Source organism: Chiloscyllium plagiosum, unplaced genomic scaffold (assembly GCF_037043375.1).
Source record: "Chiloscyllium plagiosum isolate Xiang-an unplaced genomic scaffold, Cpla_swu_hap1 HiC_scaffold_9, whole genome shotgun sequence".
NCBI lineage: Eukaryota > Metazoa > Chordata > Chondrichthyes > Orectolobiformes > Hemiscylliidae > Chiloscyllium > Chiloscyllium plagiosum.
Genome location: NW_028270147.1, coordinates 9,515,303 through 9,541,995, shown reverse-complemented (window position 1 = coordinate 9,541,995; position 26,693 = coordinate 9,515,303). Strand labels below are relative to the sequence as shown.

At 44.7% G+C, this 26,693-nt stretch overlaps 1 protein-coding gene across 9 annotated transcripts in view; it reads left to right on the top strand.

Annotated features, from left to right (window-relative positions):
• adgrl2a (adhesion G protein-coupled receptor L2a) overlaps positions 1–26,693 on the top strand; it is a 1,095,933-nt gene that overhangs the window by 579,103 nt on the left and 490,137 nt on the right. For all 9 annotated transcript variants that reach the window (XM_087990388.1, XM_087990387.1, XM_087990393.1 and 6 more), the window contains exon 3: positions 17,952–18,001. The gene's annotated coding sequence lies outside the window, so the exon portion shown is untranslated. The remainder of the gene's footprint in view (positions 1–17,951; positions 18,002–26,693) is intronic.

Sequence of the window (26,693 nt, the reverse complement as noted above, 5' to 3'; positions counted from 1 at the left end):
GTTTTCTGAGTGTTGATGGAGTTGCACTCACCTAGGCAAGTATTCCTGACACACAGTACTGATTTGTACCTTTCAAACATTGGACAGGCTTTACAGAGATGAGATATATCTAATGTACTGACATCAACTTGTGAACCTGACTAAAGCTGTTTCATATGAACAAGTGGTCCCAGCCGGAACAGATTTCAGAACTAATGTACTTCACTTCATCTTCATATCTCCACCAGTAGCTAACCAGCAGCTTCACCACTGTAGATTTGTCATGTACTTTGTGCATGTTGTTATAATTCTTCCAGTCGCTTATCAACATGAATTACTGACACATTCCTGCTGTTCAGAAAGCTAGGGAGAACATTTGCAAGGAAATGGAAAGGACAAGAAGCTCTTACTACAGTTTGCATTTGATGACTTAATTTTTAGAAGGTTAATTTTTGGAGCTACCGAGGTCGGAAGCCACATGAACCAGGTTATAGTCCAACAGGTTTTTTTTTGAAATCACCACTTCAAAGAGGTTTACAAATTACAAATTACAGAGCTGTGAACACAACCCAGTCCATCACACAAACCAGCCTTCCATCCATTGACTCACTCTCATCAGGTAACCAGTAGTTCCTGCTGGTTACCTGATGAAGGAGCAACGCTCCGATAGTTTGTGATTACAAATAAACCTGTTGGAGGGCAGCCTAGTGTCGTGTGACCTCTGACTTTGTCCACCCCAATCCATCACTAGAACCCCCACATTGAGCCTGTGAGGGAATTGTCTGTCACTGTGTTTCAGGGCATCTAGGCTTCAGACTAGATGTGACTTTAAATGGAAAGTCTGGGAAGGTACACAGACTGGGGGTGTGGAGAATTCACTTTGGAGAAAGTGTGGACTGCAGATGCTGGAGAGTCAGAGTCAAGACGTGTGGTGCTGGTAAAGCACAGCCGGTCAGGCAGCATCTGAGGAGCAGGAGAGTTAATATTTCAAGCATAAGCTCTTCCTGATGAAGAGCTTATGCGCAAAACGTCAGCTCTTCTGCTCCTTGGATGCTGCCTGACCGGCTGTGCTTTTCCAGCACCACACTTCTCGACTCTGACTCCAGCATCTGCAGTCCACACTTTGTCCAAAGTGAGTAGCTTTCCTGCCTCTGATCTAAGAGGCCACAGGTTGAAGACTCATTCCAGGTCTTGAGGGCCAGGGAAAATGTGTTCATAAAGCAGCTGAGTTTCAACTTGTAAATCTTGCCAAATGGCAGCTGCGAAGACCGGGAGAGATCTCTAAGTGTGGGAAGAATATTGGAGCATCTACCATCACTATCCATAACTCCAGGCTGCAATCTGCATGGAAAAAATATGTGTTTGCCACATCTGTGTGGATTCCTCAAGAGGGTGATTTACTGCATGACCAGGTGTGGATCAAATTGGGATTAGAATTGTTAGGTGGTTGTTTTATGACCATCACAGATACAAAGGGCCTTTTTCTGTGTTGTAAATCTCTCTGACTCTATGAACCTAATTAGGTGGTACAGCATGGGGTGAATTCCCAGTTGGCTGGAGTGTGTGGGTTTATCCACCACAAGAGTATTTGTATCTGATTGCAGCGATACTTTGGGTGAGGCAATGGTCTAGTTGTTTTGTTACTGGATTTTTAGTCCTGTGACCCCTATAATGTTCTGAGGACCCAGCTTCAACGCCCACTGTGGCAGATGGTGGAATTTGAATTGAATCAAAACAAAATCTGGAGTTAAGTGTCTAATAATGACCATTAATCCATTGTCAGAAAACCCATCTGGTTCACTTAATGCCCTTTAGGCAAGGAAACTGTCATTTCTACCTGGTCTGGCCTACATGTGACTCCAGACCCACAGCAATGTGGCTAACTTTAAACGACCCTTTGGGCAATTAGGGATGGACGATGAATGTTGGCCTAGTCAGTGATGCCCTCCTCCTGTGAATGAATAAAAAAATGTCCCACAGCAGAAGAACTGGACATGGTGTTGATCGACACAGTAGATATTTTATTTCAGCTCCTGCAATATGCATATAGGGTGTCAGTTAGCTCTGCAGAGTAGTGCCATCAGTGTGGGTTCAATTTCCACACTGACTGAGGTTACCATGAAGGCCTCTTCTTCTCAACCTGTCCCCTCCACTCAGGTTAAACCACCATCAGCCATCTCTCCAATGGGAGAACAGCCCTGTGGTGTGGTAAGACTATGTTGACTTTACCACCACCAAATCCAAGCTGCCTGACAACTGGAAGAAGAACGTCTCATCTTTCTCCTTTGGTATTAATGTTGACTTCATGAGTTTCCTAATCTGTCCTTCTTCCACCTCATCCCAGATCCAACTCCAACTTGGCACCACCCTCTTGACCTGTCCTACCTGTCCATCTTCCTTCCACCCTCCCCATGGATCTATCACCCCACCACCCCCATCCACCTATGGCCTTCCCAGCTACCTTGCCCCACCCAACCCCACCCTCCTATTTATTTCTTAACCCCCTTGCCCCCACCCCCACATTCCTGATGAAGGGCTTATGCCCGAAACGTCAACTCTCCTGCTCTTCAGATGCTGCCTGACTGGCTGTGCTTTTCCAACACCATACTTTTCGATTCTGGCTCTCTTGCATCTGCAGCCCTTACTTTCTCCATGTTTTATATATCACAGTCAGGGTCTGGGCAAATACTAAGCTGTTTGGAGACTAAAGATATCACACTTTTATTAGCAAGTCATGGAGTTGGACACCTTTATACCCTCTGCTCTCATATAATGATATTGTTTCTGAAAGGTACATTGCATACTAACTGTGAGACATCCCACAACAGGGTGGCTTCAAGACCTAACTCCTCAGTGAGCTCAAGGGGCTTGGGGAGAGAGCTGCGTTCAGGGAGGGAACAGAAGAGGAAGAATGTAATTGGTCAGGCTGAGAGATAGAGTGGTTGGTTACCCTTTGCCCTAGCCTCAGTCAAATAGGCAGCTGCCACTCGGCGGATGGGTTGCAATATAATGTTGATCAATGTGAGGTTATCCACTTTGGTCACAAAAACAGGAAGGCAGATTGTTACCTGAATGGTGGCAGTTTAGGAAAAGGTGAGGTGCAACGAGACCAAGGCATCATGGTGGAACAGTCGCTGAAGGTTGGCATGCAGGGGCAGCAGGCAGTGAGGAAAGCTAATGGCATACTGGCCTTCATAGTGAGAGGGTCAGAGTATCAGAGTAAGGATGTCTTGCTGCAGTTATACAGGGCCTTGGTTAGGCCACACCTTGAGTACTATGTGCAGTTTTGGTCTCCTAGTCTGAGGAAGGACATTCTTGTTATTGAGGGAGTCCAGCGAAGATTCACCAAACTGATTCCTGGGAAAGCAGGGCTGACAGATGAGGAAAGACTGGGTACTCGCTGGAATTTAACAGAATGAGGGGGATTCTCATAGAAACATATAAAACTGTGATGGGACTGGACAGGCTAGATGTGGGAAGAATGTTCCCGATGTTGGGGAAATCCAGAATTAGGGGTCACAGTCTACAAATAAGAAATAAGCCAGTCTGGACTGAGATGAGGAAGAATGTCTTCACCCAGAGAGCTGTGAACCTGTGGAATTCTCCCCCACAGGAAGCTGTTGGTGCCAGTTCATTAGATAGATTCAAGAGGGAGCTGGACATGGCCCTTGCAGCTAAAAGGATCAGAGGGTGTGGGGAGAGGGATACTGAGATAGCATGATCAGCCATGATCATCTTGAATGGTAGTGCAGGTTCGGGGGGCTGAATGGCCTACTCCTGCAATTATTTTCTGTGTTTCTGCATTTCACTGTTTTAACCTAACCAGCCAAGGCAGGAGCTTTGCGAGGGTGGGTTCAAGGTCCATTTAGTGCTGTTCCTGATTTTGTTCTCCATCAACTTCAGTGGTGCAGAGTATATAGCACAAACCTGCCTTGTTCCAATTTGTTGGCAGAGTCAAAATGATTATGATTTAGGTCACATTTAGGCAAGATGTTTATTGAACAGGAATGGTCCGATGAGAGAATAGCAAGGCCACTGTCTCCTTTGGTGAAGATCCAACTATCTGACACCATCATCACCATATCCAAAGCCAAACAAGAATGACAAGCTTTTGAGAATTTGCATTTTCATGTTTGTCAAGCTGCTGATGAAAAATCATTTGCAAACCTTCATAACGGATGCCCTGCAGGACCAAACTTTGGAGTAAATGAGGCAGAAAAAGACCTTTTTTTTAAAGGAATCGAAGAAGATTGAAAAATATATGCAGGAGCAAAGTTGTTGAAACTGCGCTCATTGCAAATAAGATTGGGGTTTGCTGTGAAGTTCACAGAGGGCAAAATGCATTCACTATTGGCTGCTTTTCATTTCAGAATGTCCAGGGTGAGAGCCAAAAGTCAAGCCAGTTTGAGTTCTACTCCAGAAGTCAAGCATCATATCAAGCAGAGACCTAAGCAAGCTAAAACACCAGGAGCCCCAGTCGCTGCACTGCTGAGAACAAAGTTGTCCTCCCTCGCTCTGTACACACAGTGACTCTCATAGTGCTACAGTCCTGCATACACTGGTACCTCTCCCTAGTAATGCACCTTCATTGGTCTTTGGTGGCTGTGTGGTATAGAATGAGGCTGGATAAAGAGATGTAAAGAACAGTTGGGCAGAATGGTCTGCTCATGAACTTCACAGAACTTTTAAATAAGACTTGCAAATCACATAAGACTTCCTTGAAACTGATTTCCCCCCCACCTGAACAGACTTTCTCTACGTGTCTCCCCACGCAGTGTAGGATGTGAACATAGGAGGTATGGTTAGTAAGTTTGCAGATGACACCAAAATTGGTGGTGTAGTGGGCAGCAAAGAAGGTTACCTCAGAGTACAATGGGATCTTGATCAGATGAGCCAATTGGCGATGGAGTTTAACTTAGATAAATGCAAGATACTGCATTTTAGAAAGGCAAATCAGAGCAGGACTTACACAGTTAATGTTAAGGTCCTGGGGAGTGTTGCCAAACGAGACTCATAGTCTCTTGAAAGTAGAGTCACAGGTAGACAGGATAGTGAAGAAGGTGTTTGGTATGCTTGCCTTTATTGGTCATTGCATTGAGTATAGGTGTTAAGAGTTCATGTTGCAGCTGTACAGGACATTGGTTAGGACACTTTTGAAATATTGCATGCAATTCTGGTCTCCCTGCTATTGGAAAAATACTGTGAAACTTGAAAGGGTTCAAAAAGACTTACAAGGATGTTGCCTGGGTTGGAGAGTTTGAGCTACAGGGAGAGGCTGAATAGGCTGGGGCTATTATCTCTGGATTGTCAGAGGCTGAAGTTGATAAGGAACTCTATAAGGTTTATAAAATCAGCAAGGGCCTGGATAGGATGAAGAGTCAACATCTATTCCCCAGGGTAAGAGAGTCCAACCTAAAGGGCATAGATTTAAGTAGAAGAAAGTGAGGACTGCAGGTGCTGGAGATCAGAATCAAGAGTGTAGTGCTGGAAAAGCACAGCAGATAAGAAAGGTTTCTGATAAAGGGCCTATGCCCGAAACGTCTGTTCCCCTGCTCCTCGGATGCTGCCTGACCTGCTGTGCTTTTCCAACACTACACTCTTGACATAGATTTAAAAAGACAGAGGAAAGATTTAAAAGGGACAACGTTTTTACACAGAGGTGGTGCATGTATGGAATGAGCTGCCAGAGGAAGTGGTGGAGGCTGGTACAATTACAATATTTAAAAGGCATCTGGGTGGGTATATGAATAGGAAGGGTTTAGAGGGGTGTGGACCGAATGCTGGCAAATGGGACTAGATTAATTTAGAATATGTGGTTGGCATGAATGAGTTGGACCGAAAGGTCTGTTTCCATGCTGTACATCTTTATGACTTTATGAGAAAGATTACTTGCTCAAAACTTGCTTGTGTTGAACTTTTGATTACATTCTGCTGTGTTTCTATATATAATTCTCTATATTTATTGCCTTTTACCTTTATTTTCAACATTCTGAAATTGGAGTCCCTTGTACTCCCAACTGAACTGGAAATATATCTATAACTAGTTGGAACTGAGGGTGACTCTCTGTCATGCTAAATCCTGTGTGTCCACATTCCACTTTCAGTCTCTGAGTCCTGAGGAAAAGCATTGGCACATTCGCTCAGACCGAGTCCACTAACAAATCACACTCAAATGCTACTCCACTTTTTAAAAAAATCTTGTATTATCAAACCCCTTTTTCTTTTTCCTTTCTCCCCATGAACTGTGCCAATAAACACTTAGGCAAAAATATTAGCTAAGACACTCACCTGACCTCCTTCTGTTACTGGGAGAAGCCAAACTATTACACAGAAAATAAAGAAAGAAAGCAACTTCGATGATTGCAGAAGGCTCCTGAGATTGTTTTTGAAGTGCTGCCTCTGTTATGAACTTGGAACAGTGGCAGCTAAACTGTAAGAGGCAAACTCCCTTTTGGTCAACGTGTTGCTGTGGGATCTTTTACAAAGAGGGCTAATAGAAACCCCAATTTGACGTCTCACCTGAGAGATGGCTCCTGTTCCGATGCAATGGTCTCTTAGCACTCTAACAGCCCATAGAGATGTTCAGCGTGGAAACAGACCCATCAGTTCGACCAATACAGAGCCTGGAGTTTGTGCTCGGGTCTTCAGAGTAGCCCCAGAATTAAAGTCTGAGAATTAGGGCCAGACTGCGCAGGAGAGATGTTCAAAAGCACTTCCACACATGAAGGGTGTTCGCAGTTTGGAACTCTCCTCCAAATGGGGCAGTTGATGCTGAATTAGCAGGTCATTTTAATCTGAGACAGATTATTATTTTTGGTAAGTAAACGTATGAAGGGACATGAGCCAAAGACAGCTATATGTGCAGTTAGATGACAGGTCAACCATGATCTGTTTGAATAGTGGAACAGGTTCAAGGGAGTGAATAGTGTATAAGATGTAGGAGCAGAATTAAGCTATTCAGCCCATCAGGTCTGCTGCACCATTCAATCATGACCAACGTTTCTCAACCCCGTTTTCCTGCCTTCCCCTTTGCCCCTGTTCTTATGTTCCTCAGTCTCTGGCTGCCAGGTGAGAGAAACGAGTAGGCAATTTGTGACCCAGCTGGCATTAAGAGGACATCAAGAGAAGATGGTACCAGGCCATGCTGAGATGCCTTTGCTCACTGTTAGATTGGAGTCAAAGCCTGGTGTGGACTGGAAGTTAGGTGGCAGTGTGGACTCGTTTGGAAGGAACGTTGTTCTGAACATATCATTTCTCTATTTTCTCATTTATCCCGACGATCTGTAATGCTGGACCTTCTTTCTTTATTTTTCTCATTTATTTTCCGTAAGAAGTGTAACGAATAATCTGTATCTAGGTAACTTTATACCTAAGATGGCACCATGAATGACAATTTGCAAACTCTTCATTGCCCTTGTTTGACTGCACTTGACAAAAAAGCTAATTCAGTTCAATTCCACACTCCAAAATCAAGAAAGAGTCTGGGACTGAGAGTAGGAAAGTGGTCCAAATAAACATATATTTATACAGATTGGCACCAGCAAAGGCATGAATGCAGTGGGGAGTCATCACTTTTTATACTCTCGTCTGCATTGCTAGACTCATTTAAGTACACCATGTTTAATGTTTAACTGCTTTTTTTTTAATAATTGAGTGGCGGGTAGGCAGTAGCTTTCACAGTTTGGAGCGCAGACCGATCAACGTAAATAACCCTGCCTGGTTGCTGCGTTTGACCTTTTAATCAGCCAAACGTTTTGAGGCAGGCAGTTAAAACAACGACATTGGTTTATTTACATTATTATTGGAGATAATTGCAGGTTAAGAACTCTGCAAATTACCCGCGTTTTAGATTGGGTGCGGGAAACTCACTGGGAATCCTTTTCTTTTGCTTTCATTTGCTGGGGAGTAGAATGGATTATGCGTTGCTGAGCGGGTTAGCTGGGGACCCTGTCACCCTGAATACAGGGCGATGGCCTCTTGTGGGCACGAGACTGGGGAGGAGGGGAAGCTTGTGGGTGGGAGGGGGGGGGCAGTAGTGCAGTGGGGGGAAGTAACTGGTGTGTGGAGTCACAAATAAATCAGCCTTCATTACTTTAAGTGCCAGCACTTTGTGTAATTATTTAGCGTGAGAGTTGGTGTGTGTACCTCTGAATGGCTGATTGTTTCCATAGCTGCACCGACTCGTTATTACAATGGAGTTAAGTGATGTTGGCATTCAGACACAATTCCTGATTTGAGGATTGAAATGTTTATTCCGCATGTTTAGCTTTCATTTCCCAGTGGAATTTTAACAAGATTCCGAATCTCCTCAAGTGAGATCCAGTAAATAGCAAGTGAATTTGTTCCGTGTTCTTCCTCCTACATTGTTGCAATTCGTCAGAAGTCACACAACATCAGGTTGTAGTCCAACAAGTTTATTTGAAATCACAAGCTTTCAGAGCGCTGCTCCTTTGTCAAATTCACCTGACAAAGCTTATGATTTCAAACAAACCCCTTGGACTATAACCTGGTGTCGTGTGACTTCTGATTTTGTCCACCCCAGTCCAACACTCGCACCTCCACGCCATTGTTGCAGTAGGAAGTGAGTGTTACTTGGATTTAAAAGACTAGTCATCACTTAACCCCCAAATTCGCTAGACTGCCCATAATTCTGGGAGGAAGCATTAGTTATAGCAAGTCCATTCTCTCCAACAGAGACGGTTTCGTGTGGATGGCCACACTGTTTTCCTGTTGCGGAGCTGGTGTTATTGTTCGGGTGAGGGGAGGTCTCTGAGATGTGTGCGGCCCATGCTTTTGCATGAGGGTCTGGCACAGGAATATTTGGAAAACTAGGACCCTTAGCGTGTGGTGGTGGAAGGGAAACATTGCAACTTCCACAAGCCTTGAGATGTCCTGACTGTAACTCTTGAGGCTAGTCGGTATTGCAAGATAGGAAACATGGCAGCTAATTTGTGCAAAGCAAGATCTCATAGCCAGCAACATACTTATAATCAGAGAATCCGTACAGTGTAGAAACAGGCCATTCAGTCCACATGGGGTTCATACCAGTCCTTCGAAGACCATCCCGTTCAGACCCAACTCGCTACCCTATCCCTGTAACCCTTCATTTCCCATGGCTAATCCACCTAGCCTGCACATCCCTGGACACAATGGAGCAATTGGGGAGGTGATGGCCTAGTGACATTATCGCTGGGTTGTTAATCCAGAGACCCAGGTGATGTCCTGGGAGACCCGTGTTCAAATCCCACCATAGCAGATGGTGGAATTTGAATTCAATTTTTAAAAGTCTGGAATTAAGAGCCCAATGATGACCATGAAATGATTGTTGGAAAAACACATCTAGTTCATGAATGTCCTTTAGGGAAGGAAGCTGCCACCCTTACCTGGTCTGGCCTACATGTGACTCCAGACCCACAGCAATGTGGTTGTCTCTTACCTGCCCTCTGAGTAATTAGGGATGGAGAATAAATGCTAGTCTAGCCAGTGATACCCTCAACCTATGAATAAAAAAAATAACATGGCAAATCCATCTGACCTGCACGTCTTTGGACTGCAGGAGGAAATTGGAGCACCCAGAGGAAACCCACACAGACGGTAAGCCAAAGGTAGAATTGAACCTGGGCCCCTGGCGCTGTGAGGTAGCAGCGCTAACCACTGAGCCACCGTGCTACCCCCAATGATGATGATGATGATGATGATAAATTATGCTGTTTGTTTTGTGATGTTGGTTGAGAGTTAATCATTGACCATGGGACGAGGGGAGATCTCTCTCCTTTTCTCCCCTTTACAATCGGTTTCTAATACTCCCAACTCTTGGGCAGGGCAGAACAGAGGTTCAGAGTCTCATCCAGCAGCCACTCAAAAACAAAACAAGTTGGTAAATACCGGTGAAGTGATGTTCAACAAGATTTCAAATGTGTGGCATATCATTAACCTGAAGCTCTCTCCACAGACACAGCCAGACCTGCTGACTAAGTCCAGCCCTTCCATTTTAGTTTTTGCAAACGTGCATGCTGCAGTGTGTTCAAACGTTGCTTGAGGGATGAAAGATTAGCATGGTTTATAATACTGCAAAATAAAAATGCTGGACTGATTTCAAAGATTTATTGGAGTATGTTGTGGGTAGGAGGGGGGGTTGAATGAGTAAAATTTCATCTTATAATTGGAAATATGGATTCCTTCTGTACTTGGCTTATGTCTGGAGAGTACTTCACAATGTATATCACTCGGCGGAAAAATTAGTGCCATTCAAATCCTCAAGGCACCCTGTGTAGTTTGAAGGCAATGAGTTACTTCAATAGTGTATAGTTACTATTATTCTATCATCAGAACCAGCAGCAAGGGTACATGCAACAAGTTCCCATGTATAGTTGGGGGATAGTTGATTTTATTTTTTCCTGACGCTGAGTCAAGTCCCTCATCATCCTGAAATATACCACTATTCCTTCATTGATCCCCGGCTAAAATTCTGGAACTCCCTCCTCATCAACACTGTGGGTGTCCCTACACCAAATGAACTGCAGTGGTCAAGAAGACAGCTCACCACTTATATCTCCCCTATTCTTTTTCTCTGCTGTGTGGACCATTTCACGTGTGGAAGTCAGTGTACCCCAATCGGCCTACAAGCTACCTCTCAATGCCTGCACAGCTTAGAAAGAACATTCCTCACCAGCGCCTTCTCAAGGGTACTTAGGTCTGAGCAGTAATACAAACATAGAAACGTAGAAGATAGGAGCAGGAAGAGGCCATTCAGCCCTTTGAGCCTGCTCTGCCATTCATCACAGTCATGGCTGATTTTCAAAGTCAATAGCCTAATCCTGCTTTCCCCCATAACCTTTGATCCCATTCAACGCAAGTGCTATATCCAGCTGCCTCTTTAACACATTCAATGTTTTGGCACCAACTCCTTCCTGTGGTAATGAATTCCACAGGCTCACCACTCTTTGGGTGAAGAAATGTCTCCTCATCTCCGTCCTAAATGGCCCACCCTGAATCCTCAGACTGTGACCCCTGGTTCTGTCCACTCTCACCATCGGGAACATCCTCCCTGCATCTAGTCCTGTTAGAATTTTATAAGGCTCTACTGCCTGAACAATAGCTGCAACAGGGGACACATGACATGAAGGAGTCTTAAGGAATACGTGTAAACACAGCTGGCAGCCCAAAGTGTTTCCCTCTCTCTCTCTCTGGGAAGTCTGTAATGTATCAACCTATCTTATGTACCAAAGCCCTGATATAGGGCTAGAACCAATTACATTCATGTTGACTGTCATTTAAGGAACATCTAGACAGGTACATGGATGGGATAAGTATGGAGGGATATGGACCAAACACAGGAAAATGGGGCTCATTTAATAGTGAAAACTGGGTGGCATGGGCACATTGGGCTGAAGGGCCTGTTTTCATGCTGTAGTTCTCCATGATTCTATCACTTCAAAGGTGCTACTTTGTTGCTGGTCGTTGTGTGGAAAGTGGATAAAGTGTGGGGCTGGAGAAAGCATAGCAGGTCATGCAGCATCAGAGGAGGAGGGCAGTCGGCGTTTCAGGGTCAGGATGCCGCCTGACCTGCTGTGCTTTGTCCAGATCCACTCTTTACCCAGTCTGACTCTCCAGCATCTGCTGTCCTCACTATTTGCCATGTGAAAAATGCAAGCTTCTCACGTAGTTTGTTGACACAAAGTCCAGGAAGCCAACCTCATCTCTGTATGCTGAGGAGATTGACTAGGATGACTTACTAGGATCTTTACGCAGAGAGTGGTAAGGGTGTGGAATGCCCTACCTGCTAATGTAGTAAACTCAGCCACATTAGATAAGCACATGAGTGATTTTGGGATAGTTAGGGGGACGAGCTGAGAATAGTTCACAGGTTGGCGCAACATCGAGGGCTGAAGGGCCTGTTCTGCGCTGTATTGTTCTATGTTCTATGCTGCCTGGACTGGAGGGGCATGTCTTATGAAGAAAGGTTGAGGGAGCTAGGGCTTTTCTCATTGGAATGAAGAAGGATGAGAGGTGATTTGACAGAGGTGTACAGGATGTTGAGAGGCAGAGATAGAGTGGATAGCCAAAGACTTTTTCCCAGGGTGGAAATGGCTATCGTGAGGGGTCATAATTTTAAGGGGATTGGTGGAAGGTTCAGGGGAGATGTCAGTGGTAGGTTCCTTACACAGAGAATGGTGTGTGTGTGGAATACACTGCCAGCAGTGGTAGTAGAATCAGATTCATTAGGGACATTTAAGCGACTCTTGGATAGGCACATGGAAGATAGTGCAGTATAATGAAGGGTATGTAGGTTAGTCTGATTCTACAGTAGGATAAAAGGCTGGCACAACATCGAGGACCGAGGGGCCTGTACTGTTCAATGTTCCATAACAAGTTGGACTTTGCGACAGAAGCTGCTGTGTCTTCCAGTCCAGACCATGGGATGGAGGTGACAGCGTGGCTAAGGTGTAACTGTCGCATGAGAAGGCACTGAGTCAATGGGGCAAACCTCCCCTGGAAAGCAGCAAGTTCTAAAGGGAACAGGATGTGGGGGATGTGAGTGGGGGGGCGTGTTGGGTGGATAATATCAGAGGGACAATGACACTGGAGGTGTCAGAGAAAGTCACATGGCAGTACAGATCGTTCTTCGATACCGTGATGGTTGTGTTCGTGTGCAACCCCACATTATAGTAAAATCGTGCTTTAGAAACGGCACTTAAAGTTTTGGCTATGTAATCGCGTTACAGCCAACACACATTTTAAAAGTCTGCATTTTAGAAACAGTGTCCCCAATTCATCAGTTGCGTTACAGCTAATTTGTTGTTGAAACGCGTGTTGTAGCAGAATGACCTGTACCAGCAGTGACCAAAGCAATTGGAAACTGACTCCCCCCACAGCCCTGCACTCTCAATGCAACCCCATGTCTTCCTTGTGTTGCCAAAACCTACCTTTTTCTGCCAGCGAGGCAACTGTTTCTGCAATTGGCTGAAGACATTCCTTTAGCATGAAGCAACCTTTCCTGTCTTATTTCCCCCTCCTGGCTCTCTAAATGGGAATGGCTTGAATGTGTGGGATTTTTCTTTTCAAATTCAGGGACCACCCAATCTACGGGCAAGAATCCGACCCAGTCCTATGTAATTCTTGTTCCAATGCCTCGACAGTTTGCTTCCTCCTACAAGAAAGACAGTGTTTTGCGAGGGATGACTGGGGGGTTTATTCTCGTCAGCCCATCCTACCCCAGTGCATTTTATCAAACTGCATCGTGCTCTCTGTCACTCTCTCTCTGTTTGACCTTCTAGCTTTATGAGGTTAGTCTTTGCTGTTGGTTTCTCACTTATTTCCCTTTATTGCACCCAGACAGTTTGCACAACTTTCGGTGCCAAAAACAACCTCCCTTCTCAGATGTGTTCGGAACAGAGGGATCTAGAGAAAGCAGCAGGTCTGGCAGCATCTGTAGTGAGAAAAGTTTTCAATCCAGTACGACATCCGATCTCCCGATGCTTGTCCCTGCTTTGAGGCCCATACGTTCCCAATTCTTGTCTTTTTATTTTGAGCTGAGAATATCAGTGTATGTAATGCTGACTCTGTGGGTCTACCTACAGCACGTGGACTGCAGTGGTTCAAGAAGGCAGCTCACCACCACCTTCACAAAGGAGAACTGAAGGCTGACCCAGTCAGCGATGCTCAATTCCCTTGAGTGAATAAAAACAAATCTTTCATCACCGGCTCATCCTTTATATCTTTCTCATTCTCACAGCTGGAAACCATTTCCTTAATATCCCTTTCATAATTGTCAGGACATTTCTGCCAGGCGGTGAAGTAGAACAGATAGTGAAACAGAGTTCATGTTTCAAGTCCAATATTGGACAGGATTTGGAGATGCCGGTGTTGGACTGGGGTGTACAAAGTTAAAAATCACACAACACCAGGTTATAGTCCAACAGGTTTAATTGGAAGCACACTAGCTTTCGGAGCGACGCTCCTTCATCCACAATCACCTGATGAAGGAGCGTCGCTCCGAAAGCTAGTGTGCTTCCAATTAAACCTGTTGGACTATAACCTGGTGTTGTGTGATTTTTAATATTGGACAGACGCTGTCGAGACTGTGGTGCTGGAAAAGCACAGCAGGTCAAGCAACATCAGAGGAGCAGGAGAATCGACGTTTTGGGCATAACCTCTTCATCAAGAATGTAAAAGGACTTATGCCCGAAACATCGACTCTCCTGCTCCTCGGATGCTGCCTAACCTGCTGTGCTTTTCCAGCACCACACTCTTGACTCTGATCTCCAGCATCTGAAGTCCTCACTTTCTCCCATTGGACAGATTCTACCAGACCTGCTGAGTTTCTCCAGCTCTCTGTTTTTATTTCAGATCCTCAGCATTTCTCATTATAGTGAAGGTATTTTCAAACCAACCTGTTCAGAGTTGTTATGACACATGTCTGGAGCAGGCAGGACTTGACTCAGACCTCCTGGCTCAGAGATAGGGATACAATTGTCCCCCCCTTTAGTATGATGAAAATGTAGCCCTTCTCCTTGACATTCCGGTGGGTTGGTTGGCTCAGTTGACTGGCTGGTGCGTTTGTAATGTCAGGACTGTGGGTTCAATTCCCGCACCATTACAAAGGACCTTCCTCCTCAATCTCAGCTGAAGTGACCCTGAGGTTAAACCATTACTCTGTCAAGGACAACTGTGGACAGACATAGCATTTTAAACTTTGCTATTAGTTTGTGAATTTTCTCCCTCTTTGCACCCCAACAGAGTGTACAAAGTGAGGTGCCAAAAGGATCCTCCCTGACACTCTCTCTCTCTGTCTCATGTGGGAGCTGTTCCACTAGGTCTGTGGTGACATCAACTTGTATTGTAAGCAGGGCAAAGTCGTGGTTCAAAAAAGGATTTCTTTCGGCAAAGGGGAACTATTCTCACAAGCTTTAGAAAAAGTGAGCAGTTGTTGTGGTTGGTCCTCCCCTTTTACGTCCTTTCCTCCTCCTGATGCTGTATGTATTCACCAGTAGTTATATGATGGGGTGGACTTACTGCATTGTGTCTGAGCTAATGTTGAAAGCCAATTAGACCAGAGGATATAGGAGGGGAATTAGGCCATTTGGTCCATCAAGTCTGCTCCGCCATTCGATTATGGTGGATATGTTTCTCAACCCCAATCTCTCCCCTTGTCCCTGTAACCCTTGATCCCCTTACCAATCAAGAACTTCTCTATCTCTGTCTTAAATGTACTCAATGACTCGACCTCTACATCCTTCTGTGGCAATGAGTTCCACCGATCCACCACCCTCTGGCTGAAGAAATTCCTTCTCACCTCATTTCGAAATGCTTGTCCTATTACTCTGCCCTCAGGACCTAGTCTCTCCTACTTGTGGAAACATCTTCTCCCCATCCACTCTATCCAGGCCTCCTGGTATTCTGGAAGTTTCAATCAGATCCATGCCTCATCCTTCTGAACGCCATCGAGTACAGACCCAGAGTCCTCAACTGCTCCTCATATGACAAGCCCTTCATCCTCAGGATCATTCTTGTAAACCTCCTCTGGACTCCCTCCAACAGCAGCATGTCCATCAAAGACCCGCCCCACTCCAGTAATATTCTCTTCCGACATCATCCGTCAGACAGAAGGTACAGAAGCTTGAACACATGCATCAACAGGTTCAAGAACAGCTTCTTCCCTGCCATTATCAGTCTCTAGTTTTAAATTTGATGTTGATCTTGCTTTGTGCCCCTCTTGTGCAGCTGTAACCTGTATACCTTGCTTTATCTAAAGTTAAAAAATCACACGACAGCAGGTTATAGGCCAACAGATTAATTCGGAAGCACAAGCTTTCGGAGTGCTGCTCCACAGCCACCTGATGAAGGAGCAGCGCTCTGAAAGCTAGTGCTTCCAAATAAACCTGGTGGCCTATAACCTGGTGTTGTGTGATTTTTAACTTTGTACACTCCAGTCCAACACCAGCATCTCCAAATCATTGCTTTGTCTAAACACCCTATGCCATTCCTGATGAAGGGCTTTTGCCTGAAACATCGATTCTCCTGCTCCTCTGACGCTGCCTGACCTGCTGTTCTTTTCCAGCACCACTCTAATCTAAACTCTGGTTTCCAGCATCTGCAGTCCTCACTTTTGCCTAAGCACCCTATGCTCTGTATTCCTTGTTTGCAATGATCTGCCTGAGCTGCTCATAAAACAAAACTTTTAACTGTACGTAGCTACATGTCATAACAATAAAACAAGTCAGATTTGATACAGGGCCCAAAACTGCTCACAATATTCCACACGTGGTCAGTCCAGAAACCTATACAAGCAAAAGTGAGGACTGCTGATGCTGGAAATCAGTCCAGATTAGAATGGCGCTGGAAAAGCACAGCCGGTCAGGCAGCAACCGAGGAGCAATTCAGAAATGTATACAGCCTCAGCAGTGCCTGTGTGCTCATGTTTTCTGCCCCTCTTGAAGTGATTGCTAAAATTTAATTTGCCTTCCTAACTGAACGTGCATGTTAAGCTTTACAGAATCCTGAGCTAGGGCTTCCCAAGTTCCCTTTGTGCTTCAGATTTCCTCTCAATTGTCTCGGCTTAGTTGAGGAAACAAAAATAACTTGCCAAAGAAGCTGGCAGACAGGAATCGTCCAGAGTCTCGATGCTGAGAGTGGGCCACTCACTGTCTCCGGGCCCTCTTTGATCTGGTCTCGACCAGAAATAGTCTTTCGCCAACAGAGACGGAGCCTCCTTGATTGTGGGCGTGTGCTCATTGCTGTACAAAGGGGCAGCGCTAAATGACTGGGAATTAACAGGATGGTCAAATGCTGGTTGCAAATTCAGTTGCAGCATAGCAAGGTGACTGTAGCTCTCTGATCATTTTTTTTTTAAAATAAGCGCTGTTTGTCTGCTGAGCAATTGAATGTCGTCGTAGCAATGAATGATAAAATGTGCAAGGAATGAGTTAATTAAATCTGGTCTGTTTGCTTCTAAAAGTGACACTTGGCTTTCACTACTACAGATTGACAACATTGATAATAATATTGAGCTGGGCAAAAACAAAATACTTGGAACTAGTTTGCCCATGTTGCTTCTGGAGTAGTTCCACATTACTCTCTATCCTTGGCGCGACCTTTAGCCTACACGAGAAAATGTTTCGCCTCCTGTCTCCCCTCTTGCTGGGAAGAGCTGAGTTAAAAAAGCACTTGCTGCGTTTTCAGTTCTGGAGCTGCCTGGAACTGACAGATTGCACTGCCCTCTTCAGATTCCACCAGGACACTGCAGCATCTTCTCCAGCCCGCAAGGAAGCGAGCGCAGTTCGTTCAAACTGTTCTCTGGCACCGTCTTTCTAAGTCAAAAGCAGCTGGGAATGTGGTGACAAGGGCAGATACATCAACCTTACCGTGCAGATCAGCTGTGTTGTCGTTGAGTGACACAACACGCTAGGTTAGGGAGCTGAATGACCTTCCCCGTCTCGAATGAATGGGAAAACAGACTCAAAGAGGCTGAATGGCCTTCCCATGTCCTTATTGAATGGGAAAACAAGCTCAAAGGGGTTGAATGGCCTTCTCCTGTCCTTAATGAATGGGAAAACAGCTTCAAAGGGGCTGAATGGCCTTCTCCTGTCCCTAATGAATGGGAAAACAGCTTCAAAGGGGCTGAATGGCCTTCTCCTGTCCCTAATGAATGGGAAAGCAGCTTCAAAGGGGTTGAGTGATATGCGCCTGTACCTAATGAGTTTGAAAACAGTCTCAAAGGGGCTGAATGGCCTCCTCCTGTATCTAATGAATGGTGGAAGAGGTGCAAAGGGGCTGAATAGGCTAACTGATCAAGCGTAACAGATTAACGTATACTGTTTTATCACAGCAGATGATAACCTAGACAAGTCACAATGCTGGTAAAACATGCACCCATTGTGCAATTCTTATGTAGCCACAGAAGCGTTTTATAACCTGAAGGTGACTGTCTTTGGATGAATCTTTTATATATATTTGATTTCTTTGTTTTGCAGGACTGTTCGACATTCTCTCAGGATGCTGAGACCCGCGGTTTCTAAACATGGTAAGTTGCAGCTCTGCATTTTAAAACTGATCTCAATATGTAGCCGTTTGGAGGAAGATCCTGACATTATGGTGGATGATCATATCAATTGTAAATCTGTTCAGATGGTATCTTGCCTTCATCAAAAATCGTGAAACAATTATTCATCTTAATTAGCGGCGCATTCGTTTTCAATGCTGGGCTGTTCTGTTTGTTTGAAGTACAGGTCATACTGGGAGCTTTAGACATTCCTCCTCATTCAGTGTCTGCCATTCATTGGGGACAGGAGGAGGCCATTCAGTCACTTCCAGCCTGCTTTCCCATTCAATGGGGACATGAGGAGGCCATTCAGTCTTTTCCAGACCGCTTTCCCATTCATTACAGGCAGGAGGAGGCCATTCAGCCTCTTTAAGCCTGCTTTCCCATTCATTAGGGACAGGGGGAGGCCATTCAGCCTCCTTCCAACTTTCTGTCTCATTCATTAGGGACATGAGGCCATTCAGCCTCTTCCAGCCTGCTTTTGCATTCGTTAGGAACAGGAGGAGGCCATTTAGCCTCTTCAAGCCTGCTTTCCCATTCATTAGGGACAGGGGGAGGCCATTCAGCCTCCTTCCAGCCTTCTGTCTCAATCATTAGTGACATGAGGCCTTTCAGCCTCTTCTAGCCTGCTTTCCTGCCTCTGGAGGACTGTGAACCTTCTTGCAAGATAGACACACTTTTATACGAGGGGCACCAAGCCCTTGGTGATGAACGGTTGCCCTGTTTAGGTCATGGTTCCCAAAGTGTGAATTGTGATTGAGCCGTGCAAGGTCCGATTCTGGGAACAATAACCAGCCCAGACCAGAGCACACTGCTGACCAGTGGAATGGATAGGCGACATCCACCCAGCAGTGTGCGTCCTGTTCTTTCTGCAGCAGCATCAGCCTGATAAGACTAGAAGACGTAGTGGCAGAATTATGCCATTCTGCCCATTGAGTCTTCTGTGCCACTCAATGAAGTCATGACTGATTTGGTCATCCTCAATTCCACTGTGCTGGCTTTTCTACACGGTGCTTAATTCCCTTCCTTAACGAACCAGTTTTCTGTGGTAAAGAATTCCACAGATTCATTATCCTCTCAGAGAAGGAATTCTTCCTCATCGCTATCTGAAATCAGAATCCTCCTCATCTCTGTCTTTATTCTGTGCTGATGCCCTCTGGCCCAAGAGTCTGCCACCAACTTTCTGCAACTGCTCTGTCCTCCAAAAACCATGTATGTTCCAATAAAGCTGAGTCCGGCTCTCCTGTATTCTAAATAGTTAAAAATCACACATCACCAGGTTATAGTTCAACAGGTTTATTTGGAAGCACTAGCTTTCATAGTGCCTCTCCTTCATCAGTTACAGTGCTCTGAAAACTAGTGCTTTGAAATAAACCTTCCTTCAGCAACGTGATGCTTTGTTTCATGGATTCTGTATGAGCAGTCGGAGTATTGTATATTAGGCATTGCATTTGTCATAGCCTGTTATGAAGGTGTAGGTGTGCCTTAAGAGAGAGGAAGCTAGCAAGCACTTAGAAGCACAGAGAATGCTGAACAATTTTAAAATGTAATGTTTGGTTGAAACAAATAGCTGCAGTTGTGTTGCCATGGAACAAAAACAAGTTCAAATTCGGTCAATCAGTTTAAATTATGCCCAGATACCAAAATCCAATCAAATTTGAATCTTACTGTTTGGGATGACATCAAACCAATGAAATGATCTGATGTTCTGGGGTATAAAATCGGACATTTTTAACTTTGTCCACCCCAGTCCAACACTGGCACCTCCACATCACACATTCTAAACAGTTCAGGCCCAACCTAATCAACCGCGAAGGAGAGTCCCTCCAGATCAAGGACCCAGTGAAGCTTGTTTGGGCTACCTCCAGTATCAGTATCTGCTTCTTTTCATAATGAGCCCCAAATTATTCACGGTATTCCAGCTGTGGTCTGACCAGTGCCTTGTCAAGATTTAGCCAAACCTCCCTATTTATATACTCCATTCCCTTTGAAACTAAGGCTGCTGGGAAGATCTAATTGAGTATTAACGAGCTCTTAGAGTCCTCACGTTTTCTTTTTAACTGTGGACATGATCCAACTGACCAATCGCTTGAAGCCTTCCACCTGCAAAACTGCCAGTGGATAGACCATATTTTATCGCTCCCACTGGCCTTGCACCTTTCTCCCACCCCTCTCCCCAATCTACACACAATTACCCCTCTCACTAACCCCACCCCAGGTTCCACAAGCGCTCAGCGGGAGAAAGTTACTCTGGTTTAGTCTGTCGCTGTGATTGTGCTGGGCACCATGCCAACTTCAGTCTATTTCTATTTTTGAACGCACGTTCCCACTCACACGGGCACAGAAAACACGCAGGAGTTAATAAGGCTACAGATTCCAGTCATTAAGTAGAGAACATCCCTGACTTGTTTCTGAATCCCAACTTGCACAAAAAATGGAAGTCAAGGAATGCCAAAGTCAGGAATCTCCGAATCTTTGTCCTTGTCACTAACTGCCAGGGCCCATCACAAGGTTATGATGATCTCGGTCCATGAAGGCGTTAATAAGCACGTGTGTCTCCCCCTGTGGAGGCTGCTGAGCATTTTTGTACAGCAACACCAAATGAAGCTTTTCCAAACAATTACAGCTCTCCTTCAATCAGATTGTATTGTCGGCCGTAATAACATTGTTTCTGTGTAAGAGACCTTCAGATAACAAAAGCCGCTCTGTGCCTGGTCTGGAATCGTTAGGTACTCACCGTGCAAATGGTGTGATTGTTTCAATGCGTTATGTTTGGACCGTGGTTGGCCAGGAATGATGTACAGTAAACGCGTCTGTCGCTTTGTTTATTAGCCCAGGGGGACTGTCATCAAACAAGAAGACCGCAGTCTTTTAATGGTGTTCAGGAAGACAAGGTATTGTCATGTATACAATACCAGCATGGGCCAGAGCACGCTGCTGACTAGTGTGATGAATAAGTGGCATCCACTCAGCAATGTGAGTGCTATTCTTTCTGCCGCATCAATAGCTTGCATTCGTATAGTGCCTCAAGCTTCAGCCATCTCAAGCACTTCAATCTGAATACAGCGTGTTTTTTTTAAGGTATGGAGAATGAGCCACAATGCTATTCAATGGCAGAGCAAGGATCGAGGGGCCAGATGGCCCATCTTTGCCATAGTTGGAATATTCAGAACATGGGCAGCCAAATCCTGCACAGCTAGCTCGCATACAGTGACAGAGTCAGAGAGATGTACAGCACAGAAACAGATCTGTCCATGTTGATCAGATATTCCAAACTAATCTCGTCCCATTTGACAGCATTTGGTCCATATCCCTCTGAACTCTTCCTGTTCATGTACCCCTACAGATGTCTTTCAAATGCTGTAATTGTACCAGCCTCCACCACTTCCTCTGGCAGCTCATCCCATCCACGCACCACCCTCTGCGTGAAAACATTGCCCCTTAGGTCCCTTTCCGCTCTCACCTGAAACCGATGCCCTTGAGTTCTGGACTCCTCCACCCCAGGATAAAACCCTATTTACCCTAATTCAAGGGCATAGGTTTGAGAGGGGAAAGGGGCAACTTTTATCCATGCCCCTCATAACTTTATAACCCTCCATAAGGTCACCCCTCAGCCTCTGACGCTCCAGGGAAAACAAAAGAGGAAAGAATTGAATCATTTACTTTCAGCGATGATGGTGAAGGGATAAATATTGGTCAAGGCATAAAGAGAGCTCTCCCAGTTCTCTTCAAAGTCTTACATCTTTGATATATTTTTAAAAAGGGCAAATGGGACCTTGGTTTAACATTGCATTGGAAAGGCAATGCTTCCAACAATCAGCACTGCCACAGCTCCTGATGTGTAAGTGCAAACAATGTCTCATCTCCACACGGGTCTTTAACTCTTTTTCAGAGTGCTACAAATTGAGTATTTTAAGTACCTTAGATGTGGTTAAATCCATTCCACTTGTTTTCCAAGAGCAGTAGGAAGGAAAATAAAGGCACAGCAAAGAAGGAAATATCGGGCTGGGCGGTGTTGGGGAGCACAGTTTCATGGAGGTCCAAGAGCTACAAACTATTGTCCTGCACCAACAACTGGCAGCGCAGGAGTCTGGAGACAGGCTGAGATATTTGATTAGATCTGCCATGAATGACATTCCCAGTCATTAGTCAGCGGTGGTTGTAATCTAACAGTCGATGCTCATCAGGTCACGAAGATTCGACACATCCTCACATGATCATTCCATCCTGATTAGAAATCTGAAGGATCTCACTGAGGTAAAGAGGTGATGGGATGTTAATCAGGAGCTTAGTTCGGATGTTGCTACTCTTTCTTGCTCCCCTGCTTCCTTGCATTCTCAGCCTTTCTCCATTGAAGCATTCCGTAAGATGTGGTCGTCTCTTAATCGTAAATTGTTGTCAATGTCTCTGGGCATTGACTGTTCTATTGATTGTACGCAGTGCATGTTTGCTTTGAACCATGAGTGAAGATTGATCCATTGTCTGTGACTGTACCTATCAACAAGTCTACCTTCTTTAGGGAAGTGATTTGAATTAGCAATACTTCAATTTTTCTCAGTCTTTGAAGGGTGCTTGAATGTCTTTTCCTTTTATTTAAAAGGTGGCATTTGAATTCCCGCAATACATCATTGAATCTCTAATTTTGTTTCCCCCTTTGTTGTTTCGGATGTTAAGCTAAGCTCCAGTTTACTCTCTGACCTGGATGTAAAAGATCCCCAGCCCTGTTTAAAAGAATAGCAAAATATCCTGGCTAATGCTTGATCCTCAAGCCACACTGCAGAAAGTGATAAATATTGAGAGAGACAGATTTTCAATCAGTAAAGGAACAAGGCTTTTGGGGAAAAGGCAAGAATGTGAATGAGAAGATAATTGGATCAGCCATGATCTCACTGAATGGGGCAGCAGACTCAATGGGCTGAATGGCCTATTTCTGCTCCTTATGCTCTTAAGATGGTGGTGTCCTTTTGCTTGATCTTGCATGCCTTAACCCCAAGACCATAGAGTGATAGAGGTCTACAGCATGGAAGCAGGCCCTTCGGCCCAACCTGCCCATACTGCCCAGTGTTAACTATTCAGCTATCCTATTTGCAGACATTTGGTCCATATCCCTCCATACCTATATCATCCATGTACCTGCCTAAATGTTTTTTAAATGATGAAATTGTACTCACTTACACCACTGCTTCTGGCAGCCCTTTCTAGACACTCACCACCCTCTATGTGGAAAAAATTGCCCCCTGGACCCTTTTGTATCTCTCACCTGAAACCTATGCCCTCCAGTTTTAGATTCCCCTCCCTTGGGGAAAAGCTGTTGGCTATCTACCATCATAGGGTCACACCTCCCAGTATCTATTCTGGGTGAATTAATTTCACACTCCAAGACCAATGTAACGTGACCTTGAAAATGTCAAATCAACAATTGACATGCTGCAACCTTTTGAAACTTGTCACAGTTACCTTCTTTGAAAAGCGGTCTTATTAGAGCCCAGAATGCCCTAAATGAGAGGCTGGTGCGCTACCAAGAGAGGCTGGTGCGCTACCTTAATGACCATGAGTGAGCTGACTTGATTTGTTGGTAACAGATCGATAGATGCTTTAATCCTTTTTAATTCAAAATCTAAAACTGCTGTGGTGAGATTTGAACTCAAGTTCTCTGAGGTCATTGATATAAAACTCTAGATGGCTAATGCAGGAATACATCTCACAGCTGGTATGCTGTGTGCCTTTGAGGGGTATGCTTATGAGATCATTACTATGTCATACCATGTAACATGATGGTATAAAAGTTCCAGACTCCTCCTTAACTGAGACCTCTTGAAGCATAACATGCTGGTGGAAGGTTGCTATTTTTTATACCCAGATAGATTAATATTAGCCCAGACACTGAAATTCATAAGATTAATACATGAGCACAATCAGTTCTGCTATAACGCGTGTTTCTTCAACACGAATTGGATTTAGCGCGATTGAAGAATTTAGACCGTTATTTGTAGAACACAAACTCTCCTTCTGGACCCATTAGCTTTAATTGCATGGCACGATTTTCTTAAAATGTGAGATCGCACAAGAACTGGACTATCATGTTATATCAGAACCGACTATACCTCAGACACTCCAATATGCATCTGTTGAACCTTTCAATACCACATCACCCATGTCTGGTCCTCATATAGTGGCATTGAGATAAATATTGCCTTATTGGGTACAAATTCCCTGCTGGAGGCAAAAGTCTATAACATATGGTAGATCAATCACCACACGACAGTGCTGGATTAGTCAATGACAACTGAGTTTTCATTAGGAAGAAAAACAAGTGTTATGGTGAAAAGGTGGGAAAGTGGAATTGAGCATGATCGGATCAGCCATGATCTCATTGAATGGTGGAGCAGACTCGACGGGCTGAATGGCCTACTTCTGTATTTGGTTAAAAATCTGTGGAATTATCCCCCAGGAAGCTGTTGGGGCCAGTTCATTAGATAGATTCAAGAGGGAGCTGGAGATGGTCCTTGTGGCTAAAGGGATCAAGGGGTATGGAGAGAGGGTGGGAATGGGATACTGAGATTGTAGGGTCATCCATGATCATACTGAATGGCGGTACAGGCTCGAAGGGCCAAATGGCCTCCTCCTGAACCTGTTTTCTCTGTTTCTGCTCCTTTATTCAATGGTCTTATGAAATGGATTATGACATTTGTTGACATTGAGTTCCGAGAGTGTTAAAAAAAAATGAGCTGAACACACTTGGTGTTTGACAATCTGCTACCAACCCTGATCGAGACTTTGCACTTTAGTACAGGAATTAAGACCTCCCCCTCCTCCAACTCACGAGCATGGACATCATCCCATCCCACTGTTGGCACCACAGCAATGTTGAATCTGTTGAGGAAACTTTTGCCTTCGGCTGCTCAGCAAGCCTGCTTTGTGGTGTTGCTGGTGGCTGTGTGGGAAACTGGCTGTGGTGAAGCAGTACAAGAGAATCTAAAGAATAACTGCTTGGCAGAGATACTGCAAGACTGTTGGCAGCTGTGGCCCCATATCCCGGCAACAAGTCAGCAGAGAAGGTCAACGCAAGGTGGAAGACAAAACCGTCTTTTTCATTCTCCAATCAACTATGCAACAAAGTGGAAAAAATTTGTGATTGGCTGTTGCATTTAAAACAAACCCACTGTTACTTTTCCCAGTGAAATAGGAGGTGCCGTTAGAAGTTAGAGAGGCTTTGGGTCCATCAGAGATTCATGAGGGGCAGGATGGAAACTGAAGCTGAGACCATGATCTTATCAAATGATAGAGTCTGCTTAAGGGGCTGAATGGCCTCCTGCTATTAATTTTCATGAGCATGTTTAACAAGGACTGCTATTCAAGTGTAATTTGGTGGCTGGGAAAGGTCTTGATGTTCCGTGAGGAAGTGAAAAGTGCGATTCAAATGCCAAATACGATCGTAAATAAAAATCAGAAGACAACTGTGTGTTTGTGCCGTGACTTTCAAGTTCTTAGGACCTTAGCGTGTTTACAACCACTTGAAATGTACTCATGGTTGTAAAGTAGGAAGGATGTATTCCCAACAGTGCACAGAAAGCTCCCAGAACAAATACACTGTGATAATAGCACAAGAAATTGTTTTTATTGATAACATATGAAGAATGAAGGGTGAGTGAAGGTTGCCTGTGGAAATATCTGTCTGCAGAAAGGATGTTCCTGATGGAGTCCAGAATTAGGGGTCACCGTCTTAGGATACAGGGTGTGCCATTTGGGACTGAGATGAGGAGAACTTTCTTCATCCAGAGAGTGGGGAGTCTGTGAACTTCTCTGCCACAGAGAGCAGCTGAGGCCAAAATATTGAATGTTTTCAAGAAAGAGTTCGATATAGTTCTTAGGACGAAAGGGATCGAAAGGTATGGGGGAGACAGCGAGAACAAGGGACTGAGTTGGATGGTCAGCCATGATGATATTGAATCGTGGAGCAGGCTCGAAGGGCTGAATGGCCTACTCCTGCTCCTGTTTTCTACATTTCTTTGTTTCAATTAATATTGACACGAACCTAAGGAAAAAACAACCTTACTCTTCACCAAATAGTGTCAAGGAATCTTTTATAGGTCTCTGATTTGAGGTATCTTGAAAAGATGAAGGTACAGAATACCCTTGGTACTATGCAGGAATGTCAGCCAGGGGCTAGTCCTCAAATGTCTTGGGGAAAGCTTGAACCCGTTAGCATCTGGTTTGGATCAGTTTGTCACAAAGTCAGGGTGTTGCTGCATCTCTGTTGAATCACATTTGGAGTTTTGTTATTGTGTTCCACTTGCATTGCAATGTGTGCATAGTCAGATCCCACAAATGAGCTGAAGGATGAGTCAGCCTAATTTTCTTTGATGGCAGGAGCTCTTCATCAGGGCTCCTGCTCCTCGGATGCTGCCTGGCCTGCTGTGCTTTTCCAGCACCACTCTAATCTTGACTCAATTTTCTCCAGCATCTGCAGTCCCTCACCTTCACCTAATCTTAGTTGATTTCATTCACTAAGGGAACACTGGGTAAAAGTCACCCAATAATGTGAAAATTGAGAGAGACAGCATTTTGATCAGTAAGGGAATGAAGAGCTATGGGGAAGAGGGAGGGAAGTGTCCATGTGGGTTATCAGATTAGCCATGCTCTCATTAAATGGGCTGAATGGCTCTATTCATCT